General features: G+C 45.8%; 1 long non-coding RNA gene across 1 annotated transcript in view; it reads left to right on the top strand.

Moving 5' to 3' along the window:
* The window catches only part of LOC134935467 (uncharacterized), a 207,795-nt gene that overhangs the window by 77,158 nt on the left and 110,945 nt on the right, over positions 1–19,692 (top strand). Inside the window, exon 2 of the long non-coding RNA XR_010180159.1 lies at positions 7,956–8,065. This is a non-coding gene — a long non-coding RNA (uncharacterized LOC134935467). The remainder of the gene's footprint in view (positions 1–7,955; positions 8,066–19,692) is intronic.

The raw sequence follows: 19,692 nt of genomic DNA, 5'->3' as shown, positions 1-19,692 counted from the left end.
GTGACAGCCCACTGGGTAGATGTATGGACTCCCGCCGCAAGAACAGCAGCGGCGGCACCAGTAGCAGCATCTCGCAAACGCCAACTCTTTCCTAGGCAGGCTACGCTTTGTATCACCGGTTTCCAGAATACGCACACAGCTGAAAACCTCTTACGGCAACTGAGGAAGATCATCGCGGAATGGCTTACCCCAATTGGACTCTCCTGTGGATTTGTGGCATCGGACAACGCCAGCAATATTGTGTGTGCATTAAATATGGGCAAATTCCAGCACGTCCCATGTTTTGCACATACCTTGAATTTGGTGGTGCAGAATTTTTTAAAAAACGATAGGGGCGTGCAAGAGATGCTGTCGGTGGCCAGAAGAATTGCGGGACACTTTCGGCGTACAGGCACCACGTACAGAAGACTGGAGCACCACCAAAAACTACTGAACCTGCCCTGCCATCATCTGAAGCAAGAAGTGGTAACGAGGTGGAATTCAACCCTCTATATGCTTCAGAGGTTGGAGGAGCAGCAAAAGGCCATTCAAGCCTATACAATTGAGCACGATATAGGAGGTGGAATGCACCTGTCTCAAGCGCAGTGGAGAATGATTTCAACGTTGTGCAAGGTTCTGATGCCCTTTGAACTTGCCACACGTGAAGTCAGTTCAGACACTGCCAGCCTGAGTCAGGTCATTCCCCTCATCAGGCTTTTGCAGAAGAAGCTGGAGACATTGAAGGAGGAGCTAACATTGAGCGATTCCGCTAGGCATGTGGGACTTGTGGATGGAGCCCTTAATTCGCTTAACAAGCATTCACGGGTGGTCAATCTGTTGAAATCAGAGCACTACATTTCGGCCACCGTGCTCGATCCTAGATTTAAAGCCTACCTTGGATCTCTCTTTCCGGCAGACACAAGTCTGCTGGGGTTGAAAGACCTGCTGGTGAGAAAATTGTCAAGTCAAGCGGAACGCGACCTGTCAACATCTCCTCCTTCACATTCTCCCGCAACTGGGGGTGCGAGGAAAAGGCTCAGAATTCCGAGCCCACCCGCTGGCGGTGATGCAGGGCAGTCTGGAGCGACTGCTGATGCTGACATCTGGTCCGGACTGAAGGACCTGACAACGATTACGGACATGTCGTCTACTGTCACTGCATATGATTCTCTCAACATTGAAAGAATGGTGGAGGATTATATGAGTGACCGCATCCAAGTAGGCACGTCACACAGTCCGTACTTATACTGGCAGGAAAAAGAGGCAATTTGGAGGCCCTTGCACAAACTGGCTTTATTCTACCTAAGTTGCCCTCCCACAAGTGTGTACTCCGAAAGAGTGTTTAGTGCCGCCGCTCACCTTGTCAGCAATCGGCGTACGAGGTTACATCCAGAAAATGTGGAGAAGATGATGTTCATTAAAATGAATTATAATCAATTCCTCCGCGGAGACATTGACCAGCAGCAATTGCCTCCACAAAGTACACAGGGAGCTGAAATGGTGGATTCCAGTGGGGACGAATTGATAATCTGTGAGGAGGGGGATGTACACGGTGATATATCGGAGGATGATGATGAGGTGGACATCTTGCCTCTGTAGAGCCAGTTTGTGCAAGGAGAGATTAATTGCTTCTTTTTTGGTGGGGGTCCAAACCAACCCGTCATATCAGTCACAGTCGTGTGGCAGACCCTGTCACTGAAATGATGGGTTGGTTAAAGTGTGCATGTCCTGTTTATACAACATAAGGGTGGGTGGGAGGGCCCAAGGACAATTCCATCTTGCACCTCTTTTTTCTTTAATTTTTCTTTGCGTCATGTGCTGTTTGGGGAGGGTTTTTTGGAAGGGACATCCTGCGTGACACTGCAGTGACACTCCTAGATGGGCCCGGTGTTTGTGTCGGCCACTAGGGTCGCTTATCTTACTCACACAGCTACCTCATTGCGCCTCTTTTTTTCTTTGCGTCATGTGCTGTTTGGGGAGGGTTTTTTGGAAGGGACATCCTGCGTGACACTGCAGTGCCACTCCTAGATGGGCCCGGTGTTTGTGTCGGCCACTAGGGTCGCTTATCTTACTCACACAGCTACCTCATTGCGCCTCTTTTTTTCTTTGCGTCATGTGCTGTTTGGGGAGGGTTTTTTGGAAGGGACATCCTGCGTGACACTGCAGTGCCACTCCTAGATGGGCCCGGTGTTTGTGTCGGCCACTAGGGTCGCTTATCTTACTCACACAGCTACCTCATTGCGCCTCTTTTTTTCTTTGCGTCATGTGCTGTTTGGGGAGGGTTTTTTGGAAGGGACATCCTGCGTGACACTGCAGTGCCACTCCTAGATGGGCCCGGTGTTTGTGTCGGCCACTAGGGTCGCTTATCTTACTCACACAGCTACCTCATTGCGCCTCTTTTTTTCTTTGCGTCATGTGCTGTTTGGGGAGGGTTTTTTGGAAGGGACATCCTGCGTGACACTGCAGTGCCACTCCTAGATGGGCCCGGTGTTTGTGTCGGCCACTAGGGTCGCTTATCTTACTCACACAGCTACCTCATTGCGCCTCTTTTTTTCTTTGCGTCATGTGCTGTTTGGGGAGGGTTTTTTGGAAGGGACATCCTGCGTGACACTGCAGTGCCACTCCTAGATGGGCCCGGTGTTTGTGTCGGCCACTAGGGTCGCTTATCTTACTCACACAGCTACCTCATTGCGCCTCTTTTTTTCTTTGCGTCATGTGCTGTTTGGGGAGGGTTTTTTGGAAGGGACATCCTGCGTGACACTGCAGTGCCACTCCTAGATGGGCCCGGTGTTTGTGTCGGCCACTAGGGTCGCTTATCTTACTCACACAGCTACCTCATTGCGCCTCTTTTTTTCTTTGCGTCATGTGCTGTTTGGGGAGGGTTTTTTGGAAGGGACATCCTGCGTGACACTGCAGTGACACTCCTAGATGGGCCCGGTGTTTGTGTCGGCCACTAGGGTCGCTTATCTTACTCACACAGCTACCTCATTGAGCCTCTTTTTTTTCTTTGCGTCATGTGCTGTTTGGGGAGGGTTTTTTGGAAGGGACATCCTGCGTGACACTGCAGTGCCACTCCTAGATGGGCCCGGTGTTTGTGTCGGCCACTAGGGTCGCTTATCTTACTCACACAGCTACCTCATTGCGCCTCTTTTTTTCTTTGCGTCATGTGCTGTTTGGGGAGGGTTTTTTGGAAGGGACATCCTGCGTGACACTGCAGTGCCACTCCTAGATGGGCCCGGTGTTTGTGTCGGCCACTAGGGTCGCTTATCTTACTCACACAGCTACCTCATTGCGCCTCTTTTTTTCTTTGCGTCATGTGCTGTTTGGGGAGGGTTTTTTGGAAGGGACATCCTGCGTGACACTGCAGTGCCACTCCTAGATGGGCCCGGTGTTTGTGTCGGCCACTAGGGTCGCTTATCTTACTCACACAGCTACCTCATTGCGCCTCTTTTTTTCTTTGCGTCATGTGCTGTTTGGGGAGGGTTTTTTGGAAGGGACATCCTGCGTGACACTGCAGTGCCACTCCTAGATGGGCCCGGTGTTTGTGTCGGCCACTAGGGTCGCTTATCTTACTCACACAGCTACCTCATTGCGCCTCTTTTTTTCTTTGCGTCATGTGCTGTTTGGGGAGGGTTTTTTGGAAGGGACATCCTGCGTGACACTGCAGTGCCACTCCTAGATGGGCCCGGTGTTTGTGTCGGCCACTAGGGTCGCTTATCTTACTCACACAGCTACCTCATTGCGCCTCTTTTTTTCTTTGCGTCATGTGCTGTTTGGGGAGAGTTTTTTGGAAGGGACATCCTGCGTGACACTGCAGTGACACTCCTAGATGGGCCAGGTGTTTGTGTCGGCCACTAGGGTCGCTTATCTTACTCACACAGCTACCTCATTGCGCCTCTTTTTTTCTTTGCGTCATGTGCTGTTTGGGGAGGCTTTTTTGGAAGGGACATCCTGCGTGACACTGCAGTGCCACTCCTAGATGGGCCAGGTGTTTGTGTCGGCCACTAGGGTCGCTTAGCTTAGTCATCCAGCGACATCGGTGCAAATTTTAGGACTAAAAATAATATTGTGAGGTGTGAGGTATTCAGAGTAGACTGAAAATGAGTGGAAATGATGGTTTTTGAGGTTAATAATACTTTGGGATCAAAATGACCCCCAAATTCTATGATTTAAGCTGTTTTTTAGGTTTTTTGGAAAAAAACACCCGAATCCAAAACACACCCGAATCCGACAAAAAAAATTCGGTTAGGTTTTGCCAAAACGCGGTCGAACCCAAAACACGGCCGCGGAACCGAACCCAAAACCAAAACACAAAACCCGAAAAATTTCCGGCGCTCATCTCTAATTCCGCAGCGCTTTCCAGAGAATATTTGGCCATTCACATCAGTCCCTGCCCCAGTGGAGCTTACAATCTATATCACATGTACACGCACACACTTTCACGCTAGGGTTAATTTTTGTTGGGATCCAATTAACCTACCAGTATATTTTTGGATTGTGGGAGGAAACCGGAGTACCCGGAGGAAACCCACGCAAGTACGGGGAGAATATACAAACTCCACACAGTTGGGCCATGGTGGGAATCGAACCCATGACCTCAGTGCTGTGAGGCAGTAATGCTAACCATTACACCATCGGTACCATGAGTTTGATAATGCAAAACTACTTGTTTTAAGTTTGTATTTGCCCCCTATTTGGGTGTTAGGTGTTATTGTTATGTTGGGACTGGTGTACCGAGATTACTGTTATGTGGGGGCTATTAATGCAATGTGGGGGTCTGTGTTAAATGTAAATACTACTAGTTTGATGTTTTGTCTGCTTGGAGTTTTGCTATTGAACATTAATGGTCTTAATTTAATGTTAGGCCCGGTTTGTAAGGGGAAGTAGAGGTTTTCCTGAAGGTGAATATTATTTATCTGTTTACCAAGCAGGACCCCAAAATGTCAAAATCCAGATGAGCAACACCAGAGTTTAAGATACCAGCAGCATCACATAATCATAGCCGCAAGGCAAAGTAGGTGAGGATAGTTTTGTCTGATAACTAATCAATTTGGGCTGTTCCGATTTTGGGCTAGTGCAGTGGTTACCAAACTTTTTTGAATCACGGCGCCCTAGGGTATCAGAATTTTTCTCACGGCACCGCTAGGCCAAAAGTTTGTTACTGAGAAATTTAGAAACAAATATTCAAGTTACGTAAATTGTGTTTATATGTCATCCTTAGGGTCAGTTATGTGGTGAGGGCTAAGATTTGCTTCTGTTTGTCCACATATTTTATGATTGACAGCCACCAGCACTGGTTTTGCCTATCACATTGACAATAAATATTTTGAATTGGTCATGGACCACCAATTCAAGGTCCCCCTGCAAGTATCCCGAGGCACCCCAGGGTGCCAAGGCCCACAGTTTGAGAACCACTGGGTTAGAGTCTTGAGCTGTAGGGACAGTCAGAGGTATGCCTGTTTTCATTTTGCTCTGCTCAGCAATGAAAAGCTGACTTATTCTAAGTATGAATAGTGATATGACGGTATTTCCGTCCCCATCACGATGCAACTAGTATCTTCAGCTAATGTAATGGGGGGTAATTCTGAGTTGATCGCAGCAGGAACTTTGTTAGCAGTTGGGCAAAACCATGTGCACTGCAGGGGGGGGGGGCAGATATAACATGTGCACAGAGAGTTTTGGGTGGGTTATTTTGTTTCTGTGCAGGGTAAATACTGGCTGCTTTATTTTTACACTGCAATTTAGATTGCAGATTGAACACACCACACCCAAATCTAACTCTCTCTGCACATGTTATATCTGCCTCCCCTGCAGTGCACATGGTTTTGCCCAACTGCTAACAAAATTTCTGCTGCGATCAACTCAGAATTACCCCCATGGTGGGAAGAACTGGGTTGAAAACTACATGCAGGCAGGAAAAACTTGCGTGGAAGAGATGATACCATTATATATAGCATGCATACCTTCCATCTAAATCTGGACAGGCCAATTTGAAGGGACTGTCCTGCTATTCTGTGGGTCAGGACATTTGGGATATGACCTGCTGAAGGCTACCCTTCGCCTGTGCATTAAAGGGTTATTTATAGGGAGGGGACTTTGAAGCAACAAGAAAGAACAATGCACAGCCTGCTGTGATGTGGTGCCCTGTGACTATGACCATTTCTTTTCCCTGTCACCCCTTTGCTGTCCCATGATCATGTTGTCTTGATTTATGGAGAGGTTACATGATTTGCCGGAGGAAATAAATATTTATATCTATTGCATTAGTGAGGGAGGAGGTTACCCTATTGTCAGCCATGATTGGTCATTCATCCGCCTGCAGTGGCACCCCCAGGCCCACTATCATCCTGTACTAAAATTTGCCAGCCAGCCCCAGGGGGCACCCATACAATTAAAAGTAAAAAAAAAATACAACTGTGCACTTTTTCTTGCATGCCATATACACAAACCTTTTTGCACATTATATAAACAATTTTAAATATGGATTATTTTTTGACTACATGTTTCCTATTTATATGACAAGTTATGAAATAACGACTTCAGGGGAACATTTACTAAGCAGTGATAAGAGCGGAGAAGTGAGCCAGTGGAGATGTTGCCCATGGCAACCAATCGGCACTGACGTAGCATCTATAATTTGCATACTATAAAATTATACAGAGCTGCTATTTGATTGATGGGGAAACTTCTCCACTGGCTCACTTCTCCGCTCTTATCACTGCTTAGTAAACGTCCCCCTAAGTCTCAGTGACTGGAAGAGATTGAGGACATGTACTATTGCTGATGCAAAGGAAAGGGTGATGTGGTCCATTGCAAATGCTTTATAGAATTAGCAAAACTTTCTGATTGGTAACAATGGTAGCTAATTTAACCCAGGTCAAGACAATGTGGAGACCAAGTGGGAAAATTGGAGCAGAGCACCCTGTTGTGAGCCACTGCAAAAATATCCAATATAATCATTATTGCTAGTGTCCCTTTAAGAAGAGGTGCCCAGTGGTGGACGGGGGACTGCTAAGTTTGTTTAAGTAATCTCTTTCCAGGTGGTCCCAAATCTTCCAGAACCAGCTATGAGGCTAATTGAAGTCTGCTGGTTTTGCCTGCAGGTTATGTTTTTGAATCCTGCTAAGACAAAGTAGTATTTACTGGTTGCAGAGCTACAAAGAGCCTGAATCTCTGATAAGAGATTCAGTATCAGGCACACAATAGAGCCAAAGTATTCCATGATTCATTATCTCCCTCCCTGAACTGACACTGTTAAAGGGACTCTGTCACCTCCCTAATTAACAAGATAAATAAATAAAAACAAGATTCAAAGTAGTAATTAAACTGTTTGGCATAAAACTCTTTTTAAGCTAAAATGCTTGGCTAGAACCAGCAAGATTAAAATTCGATAAGATAAGGGTGACTTCTTCAAATACATCTAAAAGCCTTTTGTAAATGCACTCTTAAAGATTTTTTTTATGAATATCCCACATCAATCGTCAAATATCTAGAAAGGCGGATCTGAGAGGAGGGATTCGAGGTGTTTGGGGGCACTCGGCCCTGTAGGGGGGGCACGACTAGAGAGACACTAGGGGGCTGGAGAGACACAAGGAGGCTCAACAGGCAGAGTGGGGGCTGGCTGGTGACACAGAAATGGAGTTGGCTGGAGACAGACTGCGGGGCTGCATCTGCAGAAACATAAGGGGTGAGGCTTAAAAAAACTGGGGGAAGTGACTGGAGATTTTTCTCAACTGGCAGTAACTCCTTTGCCCCCTTCCCCCCAGCGTGCATTTATTGGGATCATCACTTCAGAAGGCTACAAATATTACAACAAGTCCGGCAGGCCCCTCTGTCCCACTCTTTCAGTGCAGGCGTCCCAGACACCAATTACACTAGAATAAGCCGCTATTGTACTAATGTATCCGCATTGCTTTTAAACTGCCCTGTCCCCACTTAATTTTGACTGATTATACTGTATAACTCATGTACTTCAGCTAAGGTGCTCAGACTGTGAAGAGAAGCCAGCTGGTCACCGTCACTTGGAACACCCACATGGAGGATGCTGTCATCGACCGGAAGACGAGACCCACTGCATGACAAGCAAGTAAGTGACATGACCTTATTTATTTTATGTACCCCATGTCCCCAATGGGACGAAAATGAGGCATGTGGTTTGCAAGGACGTCATATCCTATGAGACCACACCACATTCTTGGGAGTGCATACACAAATTTACTTGTCGCCACTAACTACCCCCCATTTCCCTATCATGGTGTCTTTTCATGTCATTTTATTCTGGATTCACTCCTGCATACAAGCATACATTGAGATAACAGATCAGACATGTAAATGTGGACACATATGAATTCAGGGTATAGCTCATAGGGTTGACCACACTTAGGTCGACAGTGTCTAGGTCGACCACTGTGGGTCGACAGTGACTAAGTCGATACCTAAAATAGGTCAGCGCAAGCATTAGGTTGACTTGAACAAAGTCGGCATGACAATAGGTCGACAGTTTTTTTTTTTTTAAATGTGGTGTCATTTTCTTCGTAGAGTGACCAGGAACCCCAATTAGAGTACCATGTCACCGCGCATTGCTCACTTCACTCGCCATGCCTCGGACAGGTTAGCATTTCCAGTCGTAGTCCACGTGGATCGTAAAGTATGCAAAAGTTCAGAAAATGATTTTTTTTTAGAAAAACTCGTGTCGACCTTTTGTCATGTTGATCTAGTACATGTCGTCCCAGTGACCATGTCGACCTAATGCATGTCGACCAATAGTGGTCGACCTAATGAGTGTTGACCTAGGTGTGGTAGACCTAGAGACCAGATAATATGAAGGCCTCATACTGCACTATGATTTATTCACATACATGAAAGTAATGGAAACACTAGTAAAAGAAAGAGTTGTGGAATATTTAAAATCAAACAATTTACAGGATCCAAAACAGCATGGATTTACTGGGGAGGAGATCATGCCAAAAAATCTCATTAATTTTTTTGAGTCAGTGACTAAAATAATAGATCAAGAGGGGGCCGTAGACTAGTAAGGCATATCTAGACTTTATTAAGGCATTTGACACCATTCCACATCACAGACTGCTAAATAAACTCGAAAGTGTGGGGCTGGATTATAATACAATTAAATGGATAAGAACCTGGTTCCAGGATAGAAAACAGACAGTTGTAGTAAATGAAGTGCATTCTATAGAGGGAAATGTTATCAGTGGAATACCCCAGGGATCTGTACTTAGACCAGTGCTCTTTAATATCTTTGTTAGTGACATTGCAAATGGTATTAAAGGGAAAGTATGCCTTTTGCAGATGACACAAAGATATGCAACAGTGTAGACACTGGGAGGGGTAAAACAAATTATTGATGGCCTTGGTAGACTTGAGGAATGGTCAAGAACGTGGCAACTACAGTTTAACGCAAAAAAATGCTAAATCATGCACTTGGGTCTCAAAAACCCAAAGGCTAAATAGTATCAAGGTACTATAATGGAAACTACTGAGGAGGAAATGGATTTAGGAGTCACTATTTCAAGTGACTTAAAGACAGGAGAGCAGTGTAACACAGCAATGAGGAGGGCTAGTCAGATGCTTGGTTGCATAGGGAGAGGAATCAGTAGAAGGAAAAAATAAGTAATAATGCCACTTTATAGGTCACTGGTACGGTCTCATTAAGAATACTGTGTCCAGTTCTGGAGACCATACCTCCTGAAGAATAGAAATACATTAGAGAGTGTACAAAGAAGAGGAACTATATGGTACATGGCCTACATCACAAAACTTACCCAGAAAGACTAAAATATCTTAACATGTATAGTTTGGAGCAGAGAAGGGAAAGGGGGAACATGATAGAAACTTAACATGAAGATCTTAACATGTATTGGAGTCTATTTACTAAGCCTTGGATGAAGGCAACGTGGATCGAGATAAAGTACCAGCCAGTCTGCTCTCATTTTTCAAACCCAGCATGTGACATGGCAGTTAGGAGCTAATTGGCTGGTACTTTATCTCCTTCCAAGGCTAAGTAAATAGACACCTAAATAGTTTGGAGCAGAAAAGGGAAAGAAGGGGACATGATAGAAACTTTCAAATACTGTATACCAAGGGTTTTAACAAGGTACAGGAGGTTAACCTTCTTAAAAGTATTAAAACTCGAGAACATGTGCTGAAACTGGAGGGAGGTAGGTTCAGGGGAAATGTAAGGAAACATTACTTCACAGAAAGGGTAGTGCAGAGGTGGTAGAGGCTAAGACAGTAGAGCGATGTGAACGTGCTTGGGATAGGCATATGAATATCCTTACAAAGACCTAAGGATCAAACAGGGCTAGGGGGACGACAGCGCGGCTTCGGGAACGGACGATCGAGGTCGGGCCCTGTGTTCGATCCCTCTGGAGCTAATGGTGTCCAGTAGCCTTAGAAGCACAAGCTAGCTGCAAGCAGGTAGGTTTGCTTCTCTCCCCTAAGTCCCTCGTAGCAGAGAGTCTGTTGCCAGCAGATCTCACTGAAAATAAAAAACCTAACAAATACTTTCTTTATAGTGAACTCAGGAGAGCCCACTAAGTGCATCCAGCTCAGGCCAGGCACAGATTCTAACTGAGGTCTGGAGGAGGGGCATAGAGGGAGGAGCCAGTGCACACCAGATGTAGTACCTAATCTTTCTTTAAAGAGTGCCCAGTCTCCTGCGGAGCCTGTCTATTCCCTATGGTCCTTACGGAGTACCCAGCATCCACTAGGACGTCAGAGAAAAGCAAATACCTTAAATACAGAAATGTTCAGGCTGCTGCAACCCTCTATGCTTGTGTGTGTGAAACCCCTATGAAATACGTACACGTTGCGTAAGCACACCGTCACGCTGTAAGCACAAAGTAGCTACACGTGCGGCGGGATATACTTTATAACCCCTAACAGGAAAGCAATTCGACACTAGTTATTAAGTAATGTTGTGGTCCAACCCAGCAACAAATATTTACTCAAAAGGGGGGTACAACAGAAATACAATAATACAAGAGAAAAAGGCTACAATCAATTGATACATACGTTTGTTCACCTGCGCAACCCGGTTCCGGTCCTCAGTCAATCTGGATAGATGACCTTCAGAGAATAAACTGAGGCCAGCCAGGAGGCTTGGTTTTATACAATGGTCCAAAGCATGAAACAAAGGAAACTGTAATCTCTTCTTTCATAGGTCAAAGAGCTGGTCATTTACAGTACATGAGGGGTCATAGGTTGGTTTGAACAGGTGGGCGATGCTTAGTCCAGGTGTACTTGCAGATGTCTTCTAATGGGTTCCCGCCGAATATCAAGAGTACAGTACATACAGTGTGATATTAATAATATATTCCTGTGCATATCTATGCGCAGGAGCGTGCTACTTTCTGCAAACTGCCATCAGAATTTTGCCCTTGAAATACTGTACAACTGGATACCAAACACCACCTCCTAACCTAATTCTGTCCCCTCATATCCTGTAAAGTTGAATCCCTGTATTGTTCCATTTCTAAAGTAAATGTAACTTGCTGGTGTGGTGTGTGTGGGTTATGTGTAATTATGCACTACGTGGATGAAATGTCAGTTATGTCTTTGTGGCTTTTCCATGCGAATGCGTATGCTACCATATTTACTCATACCACGTGCTAATACGCAGGGCCTCATGAGCCAATGTATGCAGTGTGCGGGCATGTGCACGCACGGCAGAACAAGCACACGCACGGAGGCCACTCTGTGTGGTGTTTGTACTTGATGCATGTGGGTATAATATTTTCGACTTCGAAGGTCCACCCTTTGGCAGTCAACAATAACTGCCACATATGACTAATAAAACTGAAAATATTACATATACATTATATACAAAATTCGGGTGACCGGGGGAGAGTTGTAGGTGGGAAATGTATAGCCTAGTGGGATAGGAAAAAGCATGTATGTATGAATTAATGTCTGAGGGGCATGTATCATCGTGCCGTATATGTTCTAAGTAAGCTTCGAGGTATTGCGAAGTATACATTAAATCCTTCTCCCGTATTAAGGGTCTGTACATGGACAAACAAACACTACCAAGCTCTTTTTGGACAAGGGTCATTAGCCATCACCTTTCCGGCTTCTTATACCAACAAATGGGGATCACATTTATCTGATGATACATGGAGGGGAAAAGTATGTGTGTGCTACTATATGTAGATAACATTTATCGACTATGTGTGCCATTAACTGAAGGTTGCAGAGATGAGGGTAAGACACATAAAATACATTCACATAAATTTGGGTATGGTTGACGTCTTTTCCGGTTGGATGTTTCTGGGTAGAGGGGGAGAACAGAGAAAAATAGTGAAAGTAACAGGCCATGAAATGCATTTGCAATCCTTATCATAACACTGTTTCTACGGATGGGTCATAAATCAAATCTGCTGCTGTAACAACGCCCTCGCTCCTTAGACTCATCAAATTTGTGCTGTGTTTGCGCCGCGTCAAAATTCGAACACATCTGAATATCGGACCAATAATTATGACGACACCCAGGATACAAAGGAGAAACTTTTCCACACTTGCAATTACATTTTGCGCCCACTCTCCTAATCCCGGGAACCATTTGAGTGGATTCAACCATGAGGCCCAGCCGGTCATTTCATTACCCACAGCCGTCAAGGTAAGGTTGTGTTTCCTACTGAACTCCCACTTTAACTGCAAGATCTCGTCCATCTTTTGGTCGATGATCTCTGTTGGATCTTCAGTGCTATTCGTAATATATGTACAGCACTTCACCCCATATTGAGTTGCCAGAGTAACACAATACCCACCTGTCACAGCCGTAACATAACTAAGGACCATCCTGTGCTGGACCAGCTCCTTCTTGTAGGCTTGTAGCTTCCTACCCATATACCTGAAGGTGTCATCATACATCTCAGTGATATTATCTATCAAGTTCGCCAGCGCATGGATGTAATTATAATTTATAGTACCTCTGCCAGTACGGGTGATATCTAATACGAGAAGGAACTGAATCCCAGTGGATTCATGGATCAAATCAGAGGTTGAGTGCTCTGTCCTATCTATGAGGTGTCTCTTGATGATGTGTTCATAATGGGTACGAGTATAAGGAGTCTGAGCGTTGCGGTGAATGTCTTTCATTTTGTCGTGTGCTATGGTCATAACTTCTGGTAGTACTCTGCCAATATAACACAACCCTTCAGAGCTCGGAGTAAGCCCCTTGTACGCTTTCCTCCCACATATGAAGTAGGCATCATCTGGAAGAACATAAGGGACAAAATGCAACAAAACCATATTACATATCCTTCCTCCGAGCTCCGTGACTACCAGATCGCTTACTGAACCCATTCCAGATCCTTGCTCGACGTCTCGGGGGCCCTCACAAAAACACATTGTCCTGATCAAAAACACACAAAAAAAAGCCAAAACACAGTCTCTTGGTGTGGGTCCATTTCGTTAAGGAGCAAAAATAGGAAGAGAAACAAAAAGAAAAATGCAGGGGGGGGAAAGAAAAATGGTAAGACAACCGTCCTTGATTTTGTTGTTCTCCGCGCTCAGGTGCCGTTCAACAGTCCTGCCTCTTAGCTTTCCCGGAACAAATTCTCTAGTGATACGAGGTTCTCTTCACCTTTCTCTTTGTCACGAGTTTTCTCCGGGTCAGCAACCTTCTTGCAGTGGGACGAGTGGACCCAAGTCTCTCTTTCAGCAACCTTTAGTGCTGTCGTGCTGGTCAACAAAACTTGATACGGTCCTTCCCATCTGTCTATGAGGCAACCTGAGCGTAAAAATTTTTGAATCATCACATAATCCCCAGGTACAATGTCATGTCAATTACTGTTTGGTAGGTCAGGAATCGCCAGTTTTAGATTCCTTTGCTGGTTTCTCAGTTGCTGGCTCATCCTAACCAAATATTGCACAGTTATTTTGTTATTGCACTTCAAAACATCCTGGGGGTCTATCATTACATGGGGTTGTCGTCCAAAAAGAACTTCGAAGGGTGATAAGTTAAGCAGTGACCTGGGAGTGGTTCTGATGCTGTACAACACTAGTGGCAATGCTTCTGGCCACAACAATCCAGTTTCAGCCATCACTTTGCTCAGCTTGTTCTTAATAGTGCTGTTCATTCTCTCCACCTTTGCATTTGCCTGTGGCCAGTATAGAGTATGCAGCTTACTATTAATACCCATCAGTTTGCACATGACCTGAAAGACTTCACCTGTAAAATGGGTACCCCTATCACTTTCAATCATTCTAGGGATACCATATCTACACACAAATTCCTGCACGATTTTCTTTGCAGTGAACACGCTTCTACCCAGTTTGAAAAGACATTGGTACATACTAACACATACTTTAAATTCCTACAGGGTGGTAACTGTATGAAGTCGATTTGTATTACCTGGAAAGGTCAGTCTGTAGGCGGGATATGGGATGGCTCCGTTGGTATTGTCTTACCAATATTCTACCTCAAGCAAGTGTAACGATGTGTTAGTGAATACATGGAGGATAAGTTATTGTTCAAATTCAGATGATATATTTATGGTAAAGTGTATTATAATAACTTATATACATATATGTACTGTGGCGAATTGGAGGGCACGAGGGTACTCCCGGGACTGTTCTGGAAGCCCTCGCGCCGCTGAAGTGGTGCAGGGGGTAACGGCTATACTGTGAGAGTGCGGCCGCACGAGCCGCACAGCAGGGGAGCAAGAGTGTGGCGCAGCAGAGGACCGTGAGGAGAGAGGACTGGAGAGATCGGTGGGTGAGGTGCCGGGACCGTAGCTGTGAGGTACCTCAGTGATCGGCGGGTTCCACAGCTCTTCTACTCTGAAGAGCCATAGCCAGGGAAAGAGGAACTTACCGAAATACTCATATACGATTTTGGCTGCCCTACCTACCCCTATAAGTGGTCGTTGAAAATTGCCATTATATCTATTGCCTTCTTAGTAGCTTGTCACTCTATGGGAACTGACATCTTGAACTCATTCCACTATATATAGGTGCGAAGCACTAGTTCGAGGGTAGTGTATAGTGAACACATCAACCCCATTCATCATTAAGAGGAGGTTCATCCCCTGTGGATCACCAACTGTAACTGCTGCTAGCAGATATGCGATAAATAATATTGCTGACACTTAGCGGGACAGATTCCGGTCGGAGACCATTTTATAACTAGGATAATAGCCGAAAGGTAGATACCCTATATAATATTCGTTGGAAATATAAGTATTCTTCTCATCGCAAGGGACTCAACTAACAGGCAGCATATTCGACTGGGCCCCAACGTGCGCACCAACTAACCCAACCCTCAGATGGTAGGGACAGTTATAATAAACATTGGTATCCGGGTTGAGCCTAAATGCTAACGGTAATCATTTGGTCCTGGGGTTTTGTTTTTTCATTATATAACCGTTTTTTTTTATGTGTTTTTGTAGTGCATGCAGATACTATTGTATACACAAAAAGTATATTGGAATTGAAATGTTTATAGTGAAGTAGTTATAACCTTGAAATAATATAAATACAAAAAAAAAAGTGTTTGCGGGTGTAGTCTTCATATTTACTGTACTTACCTGTTACTCGAGATTCCGGAGAAAATTCCTTGTGAGGGCCTGAAAGAAAGAAAGAAGAACCTAGATAAGGTGAGAGTGAAACCTACACTGTACTATTCTTAAGGTATATCAAAATCATTCACCTTTCATATCCCGGGCTTTCCCAAGCTAGCCCCAACACAGCTTGGGTGGAGGCACTCTGTACCAGTAATTATAGGTAACTCAAGGGAGTAGTTAGTCAAAGGGGGTTACACAAGTAAGACATGTCATTGCTTTCTTACCTGCACGAGAAGAGAACCCTGGTGTACTCCAGTAGGCTCTTACCAATTTGCACATACCTTCCTTATCCAAATGAGTCAGACCTTGTGCCACCTCAGCTAGGCTTGGGAGATATGCCCAGGGGGCCACTGGCTTACCGTGTCCATCTGTCCAAAGTCCTGAGGACTCCTGACCATATCCCTTTGCCTTCCAGACCGCCCTCTCCTGTAGGGAACACAAATTTAGCATTTCAATTAACTGTTGTGTATTTGTTGTGTGGAGTAAAAACATCCCTAGAAGAGAGAAAAGAAGAGAGAGTTAAAAATAAGAATTTACTTACCGATAATTCTATTTCTCGGAGTCCGTAGTGGATGCTGGGGTTCCTGAAAGGACCATGGGGAATAGCGGCTCCGCAGGAGACAGGGCACAAAAAGTAAAGCTTTTCCAGATCAGGTGGTGTGCACTGGCTCCTCCCCCTATGACCCTCCTCCAGACTCCAGTTAGATACTGTGCCCGGACGAGCGTACACAATAAGGGAGGATTTTGAATCCCGGGTAAGACTCATACCAGCCACACCAATCACACCGTACAACTTGTGATCTAAACCCAGTTAACAGTATGATAACAGAGGAGCCTCTGAAAGATGGCTCCCTAAACAATAACCCGAATTAGTTAACAATAACTATGTACAAGTATTGCAGATAATCCGCACTTGGGATGGGCGCCCAGCATCCACTACGGACTCCGAGAAATAGAATTATCGGTAAGTAAATTCTTATTTTCTCTATCGTCCTAGTGGATGCTGGGGTTCCTGAAAGGACCATGGGGATTATACCAAAGCTCCCAAACGGGCGGGAGAGTGCGGATGACTCTGCAGCACCGAATGAGAGAACTCCAGGTCCTCCTGTGCCAGGGTATCAAATTTGTAGAATTTTACAAACGTGTTCTCCCCTGACCACGTAGCTGCTCGGCAGAGTTGTAATGCCGAGACCCCTCGGGCAGCCGCCCAAGATGAGCCCACCTTCCTTGTGGAATGGGCCTTAACAGATTTAGGCTGTGGCAGGCCTGCCACAGAATGTGCAAGTTGAATTGTGTTACAAATCCAACGAGCAATCGACTGCTTAGAAGCAGGCGCACCCAACTTGTTGGGTGCATACAGTATAAACAGCGAGTCAGATTTTCTGACTCCAGCCGTCCTTGAAATGTATATTTTTAAAGCTCTGACAACGTCCAACAACTTGGAGTCCTCCAAGTCGCTTGTAGCCGCAGGCACTACAATAGGCTGGTTCAGGTGAAACGCTGATACCACCTTAGGGAGAAAATGCGGACGCGTCCGCAGCTCTGCCCTATCCGAATGGAAAATTAAATAAGGGCTTTTATAAGATAAAGCCGCCAGTTCAGATACTCTCCTGGCGGACGCCAGGGCCAGTAACATAGTCACTTTCCATGTGAGATATTTCAAATCCACAATTTTTAGTGGTTCAAACCAATGGGATTTGAGGAAATCTAAAACTACATTTAGATCCCACGGTGCCACCGGAGGCACCACAGGAGGCTGTATATGCAGTACTCCTTTGACAAAAGTCTGGACCTCAGGAACTGAGGCCAATTCTTTTTGGAAGAATATTGACAGGGCCGAAATTTGAACCTTAATAGATCCCAATTTGAGACCCATAGACAATCCTGATTGCAGGAAATGTAGGAAACGACCCAGTTGAAATTCCTCCGTCGGAGCACTCCGATCCTCGCACCACGCAACATATTTCCGCCAAATGCGGTGATAATGCTTCGCGGTGACTTCCTTTCTTGCCTTAATCAAGGTAGGAATGACTTCTTCTGGAATGCCTTTTCCTTTTAGGATCTGGCGTTCAACCGCCATGCCGTCAAACGCAGCCGCGGTAAGTCTTGGAATAGACACGGTCCCTGCTGAAGCAGGTCCTGTCTTAGAGGTAGAGGCCACGGATCGTCCGTGACCATCTCTTGAAGTTCCGGGTACCAAGACCTTCTTGGCCAATCCGGAGCCACTAGTATCGTTCTTACTCCGCTTTGCCGTATGATTCTCAATACCTTTGGTATGAGAGGCAGAGGAGGAAACACATACACCGACTGGTACACCCAAGGTGTTACCAGCGCGTCCACAGCTATTGCCTGCGGATCTCTTGACCTGGCGCAATACCTGTCCAGTTTTTTGTTGAGGCGAGACGCCATCATGTCCACCATTGGTCTTTCCCAACGGTTTATTAGCATGTGGAAAACTTCTGGATGAAGTCCCCACTCTCCCGGGTGAAGATCGTGTCTGCTGAGGAAGTCTGCTTCCCAGTTGTCCACTCCCGGGATGAACACTGCTGACAGTGCTATCACGTGATTCTCCGCCCAGCGAAGGATCCTGGCAGCTTCTGCCATTGCACTCCTGCTTCTTGTGCCGCCCTGTCTGTTTACATGGGCGACTCCCGTGATGTTGTCCGACTGGATCAACACCGGTCTTCCTTGAAGCAGAGGTTCCGCCTGGCTTAGAGCATTGTAGATTGCTCTTAGTTCCAGAATGTTTATGTGAAGAGACTTTTCCAGGCTCGACCACACTCCCTGGAAGTTTCTTCCTTGTGTGACTGCTCCCCAGCCTCTCAGGCTGGCGTCCGTGGTCACCAGGATCCAATCCTGTATGCCGAATCTGCGGCCCTCCAATAGATGAGCCCTCTGCAACCACCACAGAAGAGATACCCTTGTCCTTGGAGACAGGGTTATCCGCAGGTGCATCTGAAGATGCGTGCATTGATGTACAGACACCTTTCCTGGTTTTAGGAGATTCCTGACCAGGTCGGATAACTCCTTGGCTTTTTCCTCGGGAAGAAAAACCTTTTTCTGAACCGTGTCCAGAATCATCCCTAGGAACAGCAGACGAGTTGTCGGCATTAATTGGGATTTTGGAATATTCAGAATCCATCCGTGCTGCTTTAGCACCTCTTGAGATATTGCTAATCCCATCTCTAGCTGTTCTCTGGACCTTGCCCTTATTAGGAGATCGTCCAAGTATGGGATAATTAATACGCCTTTTCTTCGAAGAAGAATCATCATCTCGGCCATTACCTTTGTAAAGACCCGAGGTGCCGTGGACAAACCAAACGGCAGCGTCTGAAACTGATAGTGACAGTTTTGTACAATGAACCTGAGGTACCCCTGGTGTGAGGGGTAAATTGGAACGTGGAGATACGCATCCTTGATGTCCAAGGATACCATAAAGTCCCCTTCTTCCAGGTTCGCTATCACTGCTCTGAGTGACTCCATCTTGAACTTGAACTTCTTTATGTACAGGTTCAAGGACTTCAGATTTAGAATAGGCCTTACCGAGCCATCCGGCTTCGGTACCACAAATAGAGTGGAATAATACCCCTTCCCTTGTTGTAGAAGAGGTACCTTGACTATCACCTGCTGAGAGTACAGCTTGTGAATGGCTTCCAAAACCGTCTCCCTTTCGGAAGGGGACGTTGGTAAAGCAGACTTCAGGAAACGGCGAGGTGGATCTGTCTCTAATTCCAACCTGTACCCCTGAGATATTATCTGCAGGATCCAGGGATCTACCTGCGAGTGAGCCCACTGCGCGCTGTAATTTTTGAGACGACCTCCCACCGTCCCCGAGTCCGCTTGAGAAGCCCCAGCGTCATGCTGAGGCTTTTGTAGAAGCCGGGGAGGGCTTCTGTTCCTGGGAAGGAGCTGCCTGTTGCTGTTTCTTCCCTCGACCTCTGCCTCGTGGCAGATATGAATAGCCCTTTGCTCTCTTATTTTTAAAGGAACGAAAGGGCTGCGGTTGAAAAGTCGGTGCCTTTTTCTGTTGGGGAGTGACTTGAGGTAGAAAGGTGGATTTCCCGGCTGTAGCCGTGGCCACCAAATCTGATAGACCGACTCCAAATAACTCCTCCCCTTTATACGG

This window comes from Pseudophryne corroboree, chromosome 6, assembly GCF_028390025.1.
Source record: "Pseudophryne corroboree isolate aPseCor3 chromosome 6, aPseCor3.hap2, whole genome shotgun sequence".
In the NCBI taxonomy this organism is placed as follows: Eukaryota; Metazoa; Chordata; class Amphibia; order Anura; family Myobatrachidae; genus Pseudophryne; species Pseudophryne corroboree.
The sequence above is the reverse complement of the archived record's forward strand: the minus strand, read 5'-3'. Positions and strand labels throughout refer to the sequence as shown.